This window comes from Arachis ipaensis, chromosome B8 (genome assembly GCF_059453495.1).
Source record: "Arachis ipaensis isolate K30076 ecotype BB chromosome B8, ASM5945349v1, whole genome shotgun sequence".
NCBI lineage: Eukaryota > Viridiplantae > Streptophyta > Magnoliopsida > Fabales > Fabaceae > Arachis > Arachis ipaensis.
Genome location: NC_142443.1, coordinates 23,345,311 through 23,362,905, shown reverse-complemented (window position 1 = coordinate 23,362,905; position 17,595 = coordinate 23,345,311). Strand labels below are relative to the sequence as shown.

Here is a 17,595-nt window from a genome sequence, read left to right as displayed (position 1 = left end):
TTGCTATATAAGAAGCATACATAAATTGTTATATTTTTTTTATTATATTATACAACTTAAAATTATAGTATCATGTTATTATTAATTCTAGATACTTACTATAATTATATCAAATTTAATTATGACTCTAAATAAATAAAATAGATAACATTCAATATTTTTTTTACATTCAATATTTACTGTAAATATAAAAAGTAAAATAATTAATGAAAAATATGAGCAGAAAATAAAACATATTAATTAAAATTCAATTTATTATCTAATTGTGTCCATACAATATAACTTTACGAAAATGTTATGAATCACAACCTTTTTTATTCTACAAAAAAAAATACTATATGTAATCTTTGATAGTACAAAAATAATTATAAAAATTAATTATTGATATTGATATTAATCACAATTGATTATTGTACCCTAATTTTTTTAAAATATATTTTATCTTTTTAAAATATAATGCATGTACCGTGTAAACCTTATTATTATTATTATTATTATTATTATTATTATTATTATTATTATTATTATTATTATTATTATTATTATCAACAAATTAAATGGGTCACTATTAATGTGTGCATTAATTATTTCTTAATAAAATTATTGCACTTGAATGAGAATTAGAACTATCTCAGTTGATATAATTAGAATGATTAAAAATATCGATGATTAATAAGTAGTTTAATAGCGTATTAAATATTGATTTGATATAATTATAATGAAGATATTTTCTTAAATTAATATAATCATGCATTATTCATGAGCTAATTGTAATATAATTAGAATAAATTTATTTGAGAGAAAAAAAAGTTCATGTGTAATTTTTAAAAATTATAATAATTTTTTTATTTATGTATACGTATATATTAATTTTGTTAAATAATTCTCTCTCTCTATATATATATATATTATGATAGTTTTTCATAATATATATACATATACATAAATAAAAAATATATAAATTACATATTTAAATTATTTTTTGTTATAATTATTTCGTTTTATATATATGATTATTTTTTATTCAATAATCGTGCAATAATTTTTTATTTTTTATATCCATATGTATTCCTCAATCCCAGCTCTATTATTTTTTTTCTAATAGTGATGTTTTAATTTTTTGTTTTCCTTTTTTTCACGTATCTTTCCTTTTTTTTTTTAATTAGTGATGTTTTAATATTTCTTTTTTTAAATACATTTTTCTTAATAATTACATTACTAATATAAAATAAGAAAAAAAAGTGATACATATATCCAAGAAAGAAAATAAATTTAAAAATTAGAAAAAAAATTATATTAAAAAATATAAAAATAATATATTGAAAAAGAATAGTCGTAATATATAAATTGAGTTAACAATTTAAATTTCTCTAAAACTAATTTAATCAAATACCAATATTAGAAATAAATTACTTAAATAATATTTAATCTATTCTACTCCTTAAACACGTATAGATTAGAGTCATTCTCGCTCGTCATGACAACCAACTGAAACAACATCGTAAGTTCAAACATTTAGAATTCGTACAAATTCATACCATTCTCTTGTTCTTTGAAAACCTTCTGTATCCCTGATAGAGTTGAATCGCAATTCCTTTTATGGAAAAAGAGTTACGGATGTGGCTTTGATGTGTTGGAGACCAAAATTCGGAAGACACTATTTATATCTGAGTGTGACACCCATTAAACCCTAAAGCCAAATAAAATAGTATCTCTAGTTTTATTCTCATTTAATTCTAAATCAAAAGTAATAATGACTTATTTAATTCAGTATTTATGATAATAAATGAGATGCATGACCATTATATAAGTCATTTAATGTAAAATAGTTTAATTTGCGATTATAATTAATATATGTATTGCCCATGAATAGATTAGGAAATAATATTTTCGTAACAAAATAATCATTCAATTTGAATTACAATTAATTGATTGATAGAAATTATAATAAATTGTATGATATTTAAATAATTAACCAAATCATTTTATTGATATAATTAATTTATTATAATAAATTAAATTTAATGAGTTAAAAGAAATAAATCGAAAAACACCATCAGAAACATGCCACGTCAGTTTTATCATTAAGTGCAGAAATTTAATTTTTATATAATAGAATAAATATTTACAGATTATTATATTAAACACAGACTAAAAAAAATATACTAAACAAAATAAAAAATATCAATGGTAAAATATAATCCAAAAAATCACTTAAATTAAAAAAGAACCTGTAATGAATTATAATAAATCTATATATGAGAAGTAAAAGTAAAATAAAGTAAAAATAGTAATTAAAAAAAGTAAAAGAAGATAGAAAAAATAATGTGTGGAGTAGATAAAAAATATATTACAATAGAAGATTAATATAATTAATTAATACAAAGGATGAATGAAAAAAATCAAAATATAATCTTATTAAAAAAATTTCAAAAAAAAAATATTTTAAAGAAGAACCTATTAATCAACTTTTATAAAAATATTACAAATAATTTAAATGATCTTTAAATAAAATAATAATACCTTTAAGAATTATTAATCAAATAAATAAAAAAATAATTAATATAAAACAAAGTCATAAAAAAATATTAACAAAATTAAGATAAAAAATAAAAAATTATAAATATTTTACCTGAAGTGCAGAATAGATAGGAAAAAAAGGGATATATAAAATAATAAGATAATAAATTGAATTAATTGAGTTCATTTATCTCATTACTTTATATATTATTTATTAAATAATTTAATATTTATCTCGATCAAATTAAATAATAAATTAGTTATAATTAATTCGGTATAATAAATAAAAAATAATTTAAAATAATTTGATATTTACTATAATTAAATTAAATATTTAAAGTTATGATTAATGTAATTTAATGAATCAAATAAAATATTAAATGATGAAATATTTATCCTAATTAAATCAAATTACATAATTGATTAGTTATAATTAATACAATTGAATGAATCAAACACATTAAATTAAAAAATAATTTAGTTAATTTGTGTCTTATGGACACATTTTAAAAATATTTATTTTTTAATAATTTTTATAAAATATTTTTTATAATATTTTTAACTTTTGGTCTAAAGACACAATTATAATAACTCATTAAAAAGTACTTAATTAGTTAATACAAATAATTAGTGTAATTAATTTAGTTCAATAAATTAAAAGTAATAAATATGAAAGGAAGAGATAAAGAAAAGTGAAATTATAAAAACGTGTAGCCATTAAAAAGTAATAAAAAAATCCCTTTTAGTTTTTTATTTATTAATTATTAATTTATTATAATTAATTTCATAACATTTATTATACATTATTTTTAATTATAATAATCATTTATCCTTAATAATTATTTTTAGAATTTAATAATTTATCATGCCTTACAATAATTATCTATAAAAAAACATATATATCCTGAAAAAATTATTAAATAAATTTATTCTTTTTACCCTATTTTCACATTAAATTTTTTTTTTGTTTTTGTCTTTTTTAATTGTTATTATGTTATTAGAATTGTTAAATAATATTAAAAAAATTTTTAAAAAATAAAAATAGCGATGACACCTTGAATAATTAATTTAATAGAATTAAATTTAAACAAATAATAGCATATTTATAAATATTAATAATGAAAATAGTCTCACTAATGTAAATGATTAATATAATAATTATATGAAAAAACAACTAATTACATAATTGCATAATTTTTAAAATCCTATATAGTTGAATCTAATGGACAAATAAAAAAATATCTATATGATAATATCCTAATATTTTAGCATATTATAAATCATATTATAAATTTGTATATCATATTATAATTTTAAGTCAACTCCTTAAACACATTATAACATAAACCATCTAAAAAGATACACCAAATTAACAAATATCACATGGATCACAATATACACTCTAAATTGTCACGATATTTCAAATAAAAAGATCCTCAATGAGTATAACTAAAATAAAGAGCAACAAAGAGACACACAAAAAAATAATAATAAAGAGAATCAATAAAAGCATTAACATATAAACCACATACACGAACAATATATATATTAATTGTGAATCACAATATATATATATATGTAAACCACATTTTTGTATATATTAATTGTGAATCACAAAAAAAAAAGATTTTATATATATATATATATATATATATATATATATATATATATATATATATATATATATATATATATATATATATATATATATATATGAATTGAAGCACACATGATAAAATAGAATATTACAAAACAAAATTATAGTAAGATTATTTAAAAATAACGTAAAGATGACACGTTTTTTTGTTAATCAGAAGCTAAAAGAAAAAAAAGTATACACCTAATAATAAGCAATTAAAATAAACAAAAATAAAAAAAATAAAAAAATGAAATGTATAAATAAAGATGAAAAAACAAAAAATAAATAAATTATAAAAATTGTACCTTAAACATGAGAGAGAGAAAGAGAGGAAGAGAGGGAGGGAGGGAGGGAGAGAGAGAAAAGAGAGCGAATGAGTAAAAAATATTTGATCTTGTATAAATAGATGGTATTGAAAAAAATAAAATAATTAAATTAATTCATATATTTCGTTATCATATTTATTATTTATTAAATAATTTGATATTTATTCCAATCAAATCAAATAATTAATATAATTAACCAAATTAATTAATTGATATAATTAATTATAATTAATCAACTCATATAAATTATAATAAATGGTAAGATTTCAATGTCTAATCAAATTAATTAATTGATATAATTAATTAATTATAATTAATTTGCTTTAACAAATTAAATGAAATAAATAAGGAAACACCTCAAGAGCATGCTACATCAGTTCCATCATTAAGTGCAAAAATTTGATTTTTATATAATAGAATAAATAGAATAGTTAGATAATAAATATATTTTCTTAAATTAGTATAATTATGCATTATTTATTAAATATTAATTGTAATATTGTAATATAATTATAATAAAGATATTTTTCTAAAATATATTTATTTAGAGAAATATAAATTGGTTATTAATAACCGGTGCCATTATCATATAATTATCATATTATTATTATTATTATTATTATTATTATTATTATTATTATTATTATTATTATTATTATTATTATTATTAAAAATATTTTCGATTGATAATTGATAAGTAGTTTAATAATGCATTAAATATTAATTTTATATAACTATAATAAAGATTTTTCCTAAATTAGTATAATTATGCATTATTACTTAAAAACTAATTATAGTATAACTATAATAAAGATATTTTTATAAAATAAATTTAGAAGAGAAAATAGTGCATTCATTTTGGCGGAAAAATGGATTCATAAGGAATCGACACCTCACTTCCATTAACTGGAGAAAAACCCAATTTTAATATATTAAGTAGATTTATATTTATATATTTCATTATCATATTTATTATTTATTAAATGATGATATTTGAATGTCTAATTAAATTAATTAATTGATATAATTAATTAATTATAATTGATTTACTTTAATGAATTAAATGAAATAAATCAGGAAACACCTCAAGAGCATGCCACATTAGTTCCATTATTAAATGCAAAAATTCAACTTTTATATAATAGAATAGATAGACTAGATAGATAATAAAGATATTTTCTTAAATTAGTATAATTATGCATTATTCATTAAATATTAATTGTAATATAATTATAATAAAGATATTTTTCTAAAATAAATTTATTTAGAGAAATATAAATTGATTATTAATAACCGGTCCTATTATCATATAATTATCATATTATTATTATTATTATTATTATTATTATTATTATTATTATTATTATTATTATTATTATTATTATTATTATTATTATTATTATTATTATTATTATTATTATTATTATTATTAAAATGATTAAAAATATTTTCGATTGATAATTGATAAGTAGTTTAATAATGCATTAAATATTGATTTTATATAACTATAATAAAGATATTTTCCTAAATTAGTATAATTATGCATTATTACTTAAATGTTAATTATAATATAATTATAATAAAGATATTTTTATAAAATAAACTTAGAAGAGAAAATAGTGCATCCATTTTGGCGGGAGATTTTTCTGCGTTTTGTCTCATAACCGGACACGAGACATTTTCTTTTTGTCTCATACCCAGTCAGGAGATACTTTTCAATTATGTATCCTTAGCAACAAAAACTGAAATGGAGTAGAAGAGAAAGAGAGAATCACACCAAGAAGTATCCCGATTCAGCTGCTAAGTGCAATGTAGCCTACGTCAAGTCTCCATCACAACAATGATGGAATTTCACTATAATCAAACAGATTACAGACTCCAATTCTTCCCTAGGAACTATCCTTCCTATCCGGGATAAGTCCAGAATCTATCCCCAATCCTGAACTTAACTTGGTCACTTACCAAGCTTTCAACTACTAAGTGCTAATCCAACTTGCAAGAGGATTCACTCTGTCTTTTTCACTCACTGACTTTTTCTTACAAACCTCACAATGTTTGCCTTTTTCACCATGAGACTCAGACAGACAAAACTAAAGAAAATACAAAATGAAACACATTGAAGGAGAAGGATTTCTGTTAGCTTGGGTAGCTATGAGAACTCTGTGCTTTCTCTCCTTGTCTCAAGCCTTGGCCGTTCACCCTTATTATAGAAGGGGAAGCTTCCAAGATTGAAACCCGGTCTAACCGAGCCAACTTCTTCTTCTTCAATACAAAAACCGGTTCGGATAGAGAGAAAAGAAAGGGAAACCGAATACAAATCAACATGCAATTACCTCTCTCTCTCATCCCTTCTCATCAAGCTTCATCAATCTGAGCCTTCCATCTTGACTTTGTACCCAAGAAAGATTTCTGACCCTTGATGAACCCTTGATTCTTGACAGCTCCATCTGCTCTATTTTTGCTTCTTCCTCCACGTAGCTACAGTAGCTACCTTCTGTAATGGATGAACAAAAAGTAGAGACGAATTTCACTTCAGAGATCTTCTTCTCTGACCGAAACGGATTGCTACCAATTTTAGGCATGAAAATCTTGAGTCTTCTTCTCCAATTCTTGCCTTTAGTGGCAAAAATCTTAACCACGCCATACTGTAGATGTTCTTTTTTCAAGGGCCATCATCACCTTAGCCGTTTGCTTCTTCATAGCTTCTGTTCTTCTTTCTCTGATAGCTTGCATCTTCTTCTTTTCCTGTCAGTGAAGTGACCGAAACAAAAGAAAGAGAGGAGAAAAAAGAGAGAGAAAGCTTTGGATGCAATGAATAGAGTTAAACAAATTAAAATTCATTTTCTATCCCCCTATGCATAGTAACGTGTGGAGTAATAAAAGCCATCAAATCAATTTTGAATTTTCTCTCTCCTATTACTAATGTAATTAAACCAAGTTAAATGAATTTGAATTCCATTCATTTATGGGAGTAGGTAACTGAACTCTATCATGCTCCATTCCATTCTTCCTTCTTTCAATTCGGACCAACCAAATGTTGGGGCAATTGGAAACCTTGTTTTGGACTTTGCTGAATAATTTCTTGGCCCAATTCATGTTGTCCATCAAATAAATAATTCAGCCACATTGCTTAAAATATTTTTGTACCAAAGGCTGAATATTTTCTTAACACATTGGACCATGATATTTTCAGCCCAATAAAAATCTGCACATTAACAAAATTATTAATCAGCTAATTTGAATTAAAATTTAATTTAATAATTTTGTAATTAATTATTTTTAACAATGTTTTATCATCATCATATCTCAAGTTTTCCAAACTCAACAATCTCCCCCTTGATGACAAATATTATTAAAAATTAAATTGGAGAAGGGTAAGGATTAAGAGTACTCCCTTGAAGATTTTTGGAACCTCCCCCTTTCCATTTGTCACATAGCTCCCCCTTGATATGTGCTATTTTTATCAGTGGAGGCTTTACCTGTAACATGCTTAGAATAAGCTTAATATAGTTCCAAAAAAAAAATTACAATGTATTCAACATATGGAACATTAATAGCATGTTGAACAACTTGATTTTTGAGCAGATATAAAATGATAATCAAAACTTGATTTGTTATCTTCTAAATAATTTTCTGCTCATAACGTATGCCTGAGTATTTTCTAGAGTACATTGCAACCAAGACTTAACATACTTTCAATCAACATGTTCAAAACAATTAATTCCTGTTATCAAAAAATATTTCCTGCCAAAACATTCAAACAGAAATATCCAACATAAAGTTTATCCAACAGATCAAATCAACCAAAGTTGGTAGAAAATCAGTAGATCAGAGTAAAACATTTATCTGCCCCTTAATCAGATCAGCCCCGTTTTTCTACTTTCCTCCCACTTTTGTCATCAAGAGGGGAACCTGCAAAATAAAATTAGCAAGATGGATATACAAGATATTTGATTAACAGAAACAGAGGAGTTCAAAGTGGTTGAGTATAGTCATCCATAAACAAACAGTTCAAAAAAATACTAAAGCCAAAGGAGCAGTAAAATAGAGATTGTTCAAAAAAAAAATTGGGCAGCAGTGAGCCTAACAATTAGGCATCAGACAAATTCACATCAGAGTCAGAGAGATCATTGTCGGAGTGAGCCATATCCTTTTCAAAGCTCTTGAGCAGCAGGTTGATCCTTTCATTACATTTGGTCCAAGCTTTCTCATTTTCGTAGGCCTGTTTGCGAGCTTCTTTGCATGAACGCACCATTAAATTGGACATGTTTGAAAGCTCATTTAGAACGTCCTTGATGGATTCAGTAAGCTTAGATGGCTCAGGAGGACGGCTTTCAAGATCACTATCCGAAGACATAGAGGGCATCGAGCTTTTTCCTTTATTTCCTTTCACGATTCCAGAAACTCTGCCTCCTTTGATGGTAGACACCCTGTTTTCTACATACTCATTGATTAAATCAACATGAAAATGTTCAAAGATACATGTGAGAAAAATACCATAAGGCAGATTCGCCTTCTTATCACTGCATACACAATCCCATATGTGACGCACCATTAAATAAGCAAATGAAATAAATGAAGAAGTAAGAATAGTAAAGAGAACTAGGGTATCGATGAGCGGATAATTTATACGCTTTTTGGCATTATTTTTAGTATGTTTTTAGTATATTTTAATTAGTTTTTATTATATTTTTATTAGTTTTTATTTTAAAACTCATATTTCTGGACTTTACTATGAGTTTGTGTGTTTTTCTGTGATTTCAGGTATTTTCTGGCTGAAATTGAGGGATCTGAGCAAAAATCTGATTCAGAGGCTGAAAAAGGACTGCAGATGCTGTTGGATTCTGACGTCCCTGCACTCAAAATGGATTTTCTGGAGCTACAGAAGCCCAATTGGCGCGCTCTTAATTGCGTTGAAAAGTAGACATCCTGGGCTTTCCAGCAATATATAATAGTCTATACTTTTCCCGAGATTTGATGGCCCAAACAGGCGTTCCAAGTCAGCTCAAGAATTCTGGCGTTTAACTCCAAAACTGGCACAAAAGCTGGCGTTTAACTCCAAGAAAAGTCTCTACATGAAAATGCTTCAATGCTCAGCCCAAGCACACACCAAGTGGGCCTGGAAGAAGATTTCTGCATTAATTACTGATTTCGGTAACCCTAGGCTACTAGTTTTCTATAAATAGGACCTTTTGCTATTGTATTTTTCATCTTGGGACGTTTAGTCCTTAGACCTTTGAGGCTGGCCATTCGGCCATGCTTACACTATTTGTTCTTATGTATTTTCAACGGTGGAGTTTCTACACACCATAGATTAAGGTGTGGAGCTCTGCTGTTCTTCATGAATTAATACAAATTACTATTATTTTTCTATTCAACTCAAGTCTATTTCTTCTCCAAGATATTCATTCGTTCTTCAACTTGATGAATGTGATAATCCGTGACACTCATCATCATTCTCACCTATGAACGCGTGACTGACAACCACTTCCGTTCTACATGCAAACAAGCTTAAATGCGTATCTCTTGGGTTTCTAATCTAAGATTGGAACCTTCGTGGTATAGACTAGAATTATTGGCGGCCATTCCTGAGATTCAGAACGTCTAAACCTTGTCTGTGGTATTCTGAGTAGGATCTGGGAAGGGATGACTGTGACGAGCTTCAAACTCGCGATTGTGGGGTATGTGACAGATGCAAAAGGATCAATGGATCCTATCCCGACATGATCGAGAACTGACAGCTGATTAGCCAATGCTGTGACAGAGCATCAGAACCATTTTCACTGAGAGGACGGGATGTAGCCATTGACAACGGTGATGCCCAACATAAAGCTTGCCATGGAAAGGAGTATGAATGATTGGAAGAAGGCAATAGGAAAGCAGAGGTTCAAGGGGAACAAAGCATCTTCATACGCTTATCTGAAATCCACCAATGAATTACATAAGTATCTCTATCTTTATTTTATGTTTATTTTCATCACCTTAAACTTCATAACCATTTGAATCCGCCTAACTGAGATTTACAAGATGACCATAGCTTGCTTCAAGCCGACAATCTCCGTGGGATCGACCCTTACTCACGTGAGGTTTATTACTTGGACGACCCAGTGCACTTGCTGGTTAGTTGTGCGGAATTGTGACAAAGTGTGATTCGCGTTTGAGAGCTCCAAGTCCTTTGGCGCCATTGTTGATGATCACAATTTCGTACACTAAGTTTTTGGCGCCGTTGCCGGGGATTGTTCGAGTTTGGACAACTGATGGTTCATCTTGTTGCTTAGATTAGGTAATTTTATTTTATGTTTAAGCTTTTTGCTTTTTATTTTCGAAAAAAATTTTCAAAAATACAAAAACATTTCTATTATGTTCTTCAAAGTTTTTAAGAATGAATTCTAGAGTTTCATGATGATCTGTTGAAGTTTGGCTGGCTGTGAAGCCATGTCTAATCTTATTGGACCGAGGTTTCAACTTATCATCACAAGAGCTTGTTGATTTCTATCAATTTTGCTGTTGTTAGCAATGATCTGCTAAAGCTTGGCTGGCCATTGGCCATGTCTAGTGTTTTGGACCGGAGCTTTCTTTGAAAGCTTGGCTGGCTAGTAAGCCATGTCTAATTCCTGGACCGGAGTCTTAGACTAGCATTGCAATGATTCCTGGAACTCTTATTAAAAATTTTGAATCCCTTTATTTTCTTTTCCACTCAATTTTCGAAAATCACAAAAAAATTTCATAAAATCATAAAACCAAAAATATTTTATGTTTCTTGTTTGAGTCTATTGCTTAATTTTAAGTTTGGTGTCAATTGCATGTTTCTATTTTTCTTGCAATTTTCGAAAAATTCATGCATGTGTCTTCATTGATCTTCAATTTGTTCTTGATGATTTCCTTGCTCTGATCTTTAAATTCTCTTGTTTAGTGTGTTTTGTTGTTTCTCATATACATTTTTACATTATTATAGTCCTTAGTATGCAAAATTCTAAGTTTGGTGTCTTGCATGCATTGTTTATTTGATTTTAGTTGCAATTTTTATTGATTCTCATCATAAAAAAAATTCAAAAATATTTTAAAAAACTATGTCTTTTCAAGTCAATAATACAGAGAATTGAAGATTCAGAACATTCAGCAGAGGAATCAAATAGAAAAAGCTGGGCGTTCAAAACGCCCAGTGAAGAAGGAAAACTGGCGTTTAAACGCCAGCCAGGGTACCTGGCTGGGCGTTTAACGCCCAAAAAGGTAGAGATTTGGGCGTTAAACGCCAGGATGACACTAGAGGGAAGATTTTGTTTTTAATTCACATTTTTTTCAAGTTTTCATATTTTTTCAAAATCAAATCTTTTTCAAATCATATCTTTTCATTCATATCTTTTCAAAATCAATTTCTTTTCAATTTTTTTATTTATTATTATTTTCAAAAAATCCTTGCTATAATTAAAGATTTACTTCAAAATTTTCAAGTTGTTACTTGCCTATTAAGAAAGGATCAAACTTTAAATTTTAGAATCATATCTTTTAATTTCTTGTTAGTCAAGTAATCAACTTTAATTTTAAAAACTTTTTTTTCTAAATTGATTTTCAATCATATCTTTTCAATCACACCCTTTTTCAAAATTAATTTTCAATAATATCTTTTTAATTTCTGATTTCAAAATCTTTTTCAAAAAAAATCACTTGATTTCTTTTCCAATCTTAGTTTTCGAAAATCATCAATCAAATTTTCAAAATTTCTTTTAATTATTTCAAAATCTTTTACTTTAATTTTCAAAAATTCTTTCCCTCTTCTCACATCCTTCTATTTAAAGGACTAAGACTCCTCATCAAGGTGCAATTCGAACTCTGTCCCTCTTGATAAGTTTGAATTCCCTCTTCTCCACCTCCTCCTTCTATTCTTCTTTTTCTCTGACACCTCAAGGAATCTCTATACTGTGACATAGAGGATTCCCTACTTTCTTGTTATCTTCTCTTTCATATGAGCAGGAACAAAGATAAAGGCATACTTGTTCAAGCTGATCCTGAACATGAAAGAACCTTGAAGAGAAAGCTAAGAGAAGCTAAAGAACATCTCTCTTTAGATGGCCTAACAGAGCTTTTCAAGGAAGAAGAAACTATGGCAGCCGAAAACAACAACAATGCCAACAATACAAGGAAGGTGCTTGGTGACTTTACTGCACCTACTCCTGATTTCTATGGGAGAAGCATCTCTATCCCTGCCATTGGAGCAAATAACTTTGAGCTTAAGCCTCAATTAGTTTCTCTAATGCAACATAATTGCAAGTTTCATGGACTTCTATTGGAAGATCCTCATCAGTTCTTAGCTGAATTCTTGCAAATCTGTGACACTGTCAAGACCAATGGGGTTGATCCTGAAGTCTACAGACTTATGCTCTTTCCTTTTGCTGTAAGAGACAGAGCTAGAATATGGTTGGATTCACAACCTAAGGAAAGCCTGAACTCTTGGGAAAAGCTAGTCAATGCCTTCTTGGCAAAGTTCTTCCCACCTCAAAAATTGAGTAAGCTTAGAGTGGAAGTTCAAACCTTTAGACAGAAGGATGGTGAGTCCCTCTATGAAGCTTGGGAGAGATACAAGCAATTGATTAGAAGATGCCCTTCTGACATGCTTTCAGAATGGAGCATCATAGGAATCTTCTATGATGGTCTGTCTGAACTATCCAAGATGTCATTGGATAGCTCTGCTGGAGGATCTCTTCATCTGAAGAAGACACCTGCAGAAGCTCAAGAACTCATTGAAATGGTTGCAAATAACCAATTCATGTACACTTCTGAAAGGAATCCTGTGAATAATGGGACAACTCAGAAGAAGGGAGTTCTTGAGATTGATACTCTAAATGCCATATTGGCTCAGAATAAAATATTGACCCAACAAGTCAATATGATTTCTCAGAGTCTGTCTGAAATGCAAGCAGTAACAGGCAGTACTAAGGAAGCTTCCTCTGAAGAAGAAGCTTATGATCCTGAGAACCCAACAATGGAAGAGGTGAATTACATGGGAGAACCCTATGGAAACACCTATAATCCTTCATAGAGAAATCATCCAAATCTCTCATGGAAGGATCAACAGAGACCTCAACAAGGTTTCAACAACAATAATGGTGGAAGAAACAGGTTTAGCAATAGCAAGCCTTTTCCATCATCTTCTCAGCAACAGACAGAGAATTCTAAGCAAAACCCCTCTGACTTAACAACCATTGTCTCTGATCTAATCAAAACCACTCAAAGTTTCATGACTGAAACAAGGTCCTCCATTAGAAATTTGGAGGCACAATTGGGTCAGCTGAGTAAGAAAATTACTGAACTCCCTCCTAGCACTCTCCCAAGCAATACAGAAGAGAATTCAAAAAGAAAGTGCAAGGCCATAACCACATCTCACATGGCCGAACATGGAGAGGAGGAAGAGGCAGTGATTCCCACTGAGGAAGACCTCAATGGATGCCCACTGACCTCCATGGAGTTCCCTAATGAGGAACCATGGGAATCTGAGGCTCATTCTGAGACCATAGAGATTTCATTAAATTTACTTTTGCCACTCATGAGCTCTGATGAGTATCCTTCCTCTGAAGAGGATGAAGATGTCACTGAAGAGCAAGTTGCTAAGTACCTTGGAGCAATCATGAAGCTAAATGCCAAGTTATTTGGTAATGAGACTTGGGAGAATGAACCCCCATTGCTCATCAAAGAACTGAATGACTTGACTAGGCAGAGATTACCTCAAAAGAGACAGGACCCTAGAAAGTTCTCAATCCCTTGTACCATAGGCACCATGACCTTTGAGAAGGCTCTATGTGACCTAGGGTCAGGCATAAACCTTATGCCTCTCTCTGTAATGGAGAAGCTAGGGATCATTGAGGTACAAGCTGCAAGAATCTCACTAGAGATGGCAGACAATTCAAAGAAACAAGCTTATGGACTTGTAGAGGATGTCTTGGTGAAGGCTGAAGACCATTACATCCCTGCTGATTTCATAGTCCTAGAGACTGGGAAGTGTATGGATGAATCCATCATCCTTGGCAGACCCTTCTTAGCCACAGCAAAAGCTGTGATTGATGTTGACAGAGGAGAATTTATCATTCAAGTGAATGGAGACTCCCTTGTGTTTAAAGCTCAAGGATATCCCTCTGTCACCATGGAGAGGAAGCACGAAGAGCTTCTCTCAATACAGAGTCAAACAGAGCCCCCACAGTCAAACTCTAAGTTTGGTGTTGGGAGGCCACAACCAAACTTTAAGTTTGGTGTTGAACCCCCACACTCAAACTCTAAGTTTGGTGTTGGGAGGTTCCAACATTGCTCTGAACATCTGTGAGGCTTCATGAGAGCCACTGTCAAGCTATTGACATTAAAGAAGCGCTTGTTGGGAGGCAACCCGATTTTTATTTATCTATGTTAAATTTCTATTTTCTTTTGTTATTTTATGTTTTCTGTAGGTTGATGATCATGTGAAGTCACAAAAACAATTGAAAAAGCAAAAACAGAAGGAAAAACAGAATGAAAAATAGAACACCCTGGAGGAGATAATTACTGGTGTTTAAACGCCAGTAAAGGTAGCAGAATGGGCGTTAAACGCCCAGTCTGGCACCATTCTGGGCGTTTAACGCCAGAAAAGGGCACCAGACTGGCGTTTAACGCCAGGAATGGGCAAGAAGCTGGCGTTAAACGCCAGAAATAGGCAGCAGGCTGGCGTTTAACGCCAGGATTAAGGGGCGTTTTGCACGCCACTTGGTGCAGGGATGAGATATCCTTGACACCTCAGGATCTGTGGGCCCCACAAGATCCCCACCTACCCCACCACTCTCTCTCTTCTTTACCCATTCACCAATCACCTCAATACCTCTTCCCCCAAAACCCCTCACCTATCAAATCCTACCAATCTCTTCACCACTCACATCCATCCTTCATAAAACCCCACCTACCTCACCATCCAAATTTAAACCACTTTCCCTCCTAAACCCACCCATAATGGCCAAACCATACACACCCCTCTCACTCCTATATAAACCCATCTTCACTCCTTCATTTTCACACAACCTAAACACCACTTCTCCCCCTTGGCCAAAACACAAAGCCCACTCCATCTCCTTTATTTCTTCTTCTTCTACTTTCTTCTTTCTTCTTTTGCTCGAGGACGAGCAACCTTCTAAGTTTGGTGTGGTAAAAGCTAAAGCTTTTTATTTTTCCATAACCATTTATGGCACCAAAGGCTGGAGAAACCTCTAGAAAGAGGAAAGGGAAGGCAAAAGCTTCCACCTTCGAGTCATGGGAGATGGAGAGATTCCTCTCAAGGGTGCATCAAGACCACTTCTATGAAGTTGTGGCCAAGAAGAAAGTGATCCCCGAGGTCCCTTTCAAACTCAAAAAGAATGAGTATCCGGAGATCCGAAGAAGAGGTTGGAAAGTTCTCACCAACCCCATTCAACAAGTCGGAATCTTAATGGTTCAAGAGTTCTATGCCAATGCATGGATCACCAAGAACCATAATCAAAGTGTGAACCTGGACCCCAAGAATTGGCTTACAATGGTCCGAGGGAAATACTTGGATTTTAGTCCAAAAAATGTAAGGTTGGCATTTAATTTGCCCATGATGCAAGGAGATGCACACCCATACACAAGAAGTGTCAACTTTGATCAAAGGTTAAACCAAGTCCTCATGGACATCTGTGAAGAGGGCGCTCAATGGAAGAGAGATTCAAGAGGGAAGCCGGTTCAACTAAGAAGGCATGACCTCAAGCCCGTGGCTAGGGGATGGTTGGAGTTCATCCAACGCTCAATCATTCCCACTAGCAACCGGTCCGAAGCTACTATAGACAGGGCTATCATGATACAGAGCATCATGATTGGAGAGGAAGTGGAAGTTCATGAGGTTATATCCCAAGAACTCTACAAGGTGGCGGACAAGTCCTCTTCTTTGGCAAGGTTAGCCTTCCCTCATCTCATTTGTCACCTTTGCAATTCGGTTGGAATTGACATAGAGGGAGACATTCTCATTGATGAGGACAAACCCATCACTAAGAAAAGGATGGAGAAAACAAGAGAACCTCATCAAGAGCATGAGGAAATTCCTCATCATGAAATCCCTGAGATGCCTCAAGGGATGCATCTTCCTCCACAAAACTATTGGGAGCAAATCAACACTTCCCTAGGAGAATTAAGTTCCAACATGGGACAACTAAAGGTGGAGCACCAAGAGCATTCCATCATCCTCTATGAAATTAGAGAAGATCAAAGAACCATGAGAGAGGATCAACAAAGGCAAGGAAGAGACATTGAGGAGCTCAAGCACTCCATAAGATCTTCAAGAGGAAGAACAAGCCGCCATCACTAAGGTGGACCCGTTCTTTAACTTCCTTGTTCTTTATTTTCCTGTTTTTTGAAAATTATGCTTTATGTTTATCTATGTTTGTGTCTTTATTACATGATCATTAGTGTCTATGCCTTAAAGCTATGAAAATGAATCCATCACCTTTCTTAAATGAAAAATGTTTTTAATTGAAAAAGAAAAAGAAGTGCATGAATTTCAAATTTTAAAACAGTTTAATTATTTTGATGTGGTGGCAATACTATTATTTTTCTGAATGAATGCTTGAACAGTGCATTTTTTGAATTTGATTGTTTATGAATGTTAAAATTGTTGGCTCTTGAAAGAATGAAAGAAAAAGGAGAAATGTTATCTGATGATCTGAAAAATCATAAAATTGATTCTTGAAGCAAGAAAAAGCAGTGAAAAGCTTGTAAAAAAAAAAAAGAAAAGCAAGCAGAAAAAGCTAATATCCCTTTAAACCAAAAGGCAAGGGTGATAAAAAAGATCCAAGGCTTTGAGCATCAGTGGATAGGAAGGCCCACAGGAATAAAATCCTGGCCTAAGCGGCTAAACCAAGTTGTCCCTAACCATGTGCTTGTGGCGTGAAGGTATCAAGTGAAAACTTGAGACTGAGCGGTTAAAGTCGAGGTCCAACGCAAAAAGAAGAGTGTGCTTAAGAATCCTGGACACCTCTAATTGGGGACTCTAGCAAAGCTGAGTCATAATCTGAAAAGGTTCACCCAGTTATGTGTCTGTGGCATTTATGTATCCGGTGGTAATAATGGAAAACAAAGTGCTTAGGGCCA

General features: G+C 30.7%; 1 non-coding gene across 1 annotated transcript; it reads right to left on the bottom strand.

The window, feature by feature from the left end:
* Positions 1–12,991: 12,991 nt before the first annotated feature.
* Positions 12,992–13,099, bottom strand: LOC148547452 (small nucleolar RNA R71). Its single transcript, XR_015898703.1, has one exon. It is a non-coding gene; the product is annotated as a small nucleolar RNA R71 (small nucleolar RNA).
* Between the last annotated feature and the right edge of the window lie 4,496 nt (positions 13,100–17,595).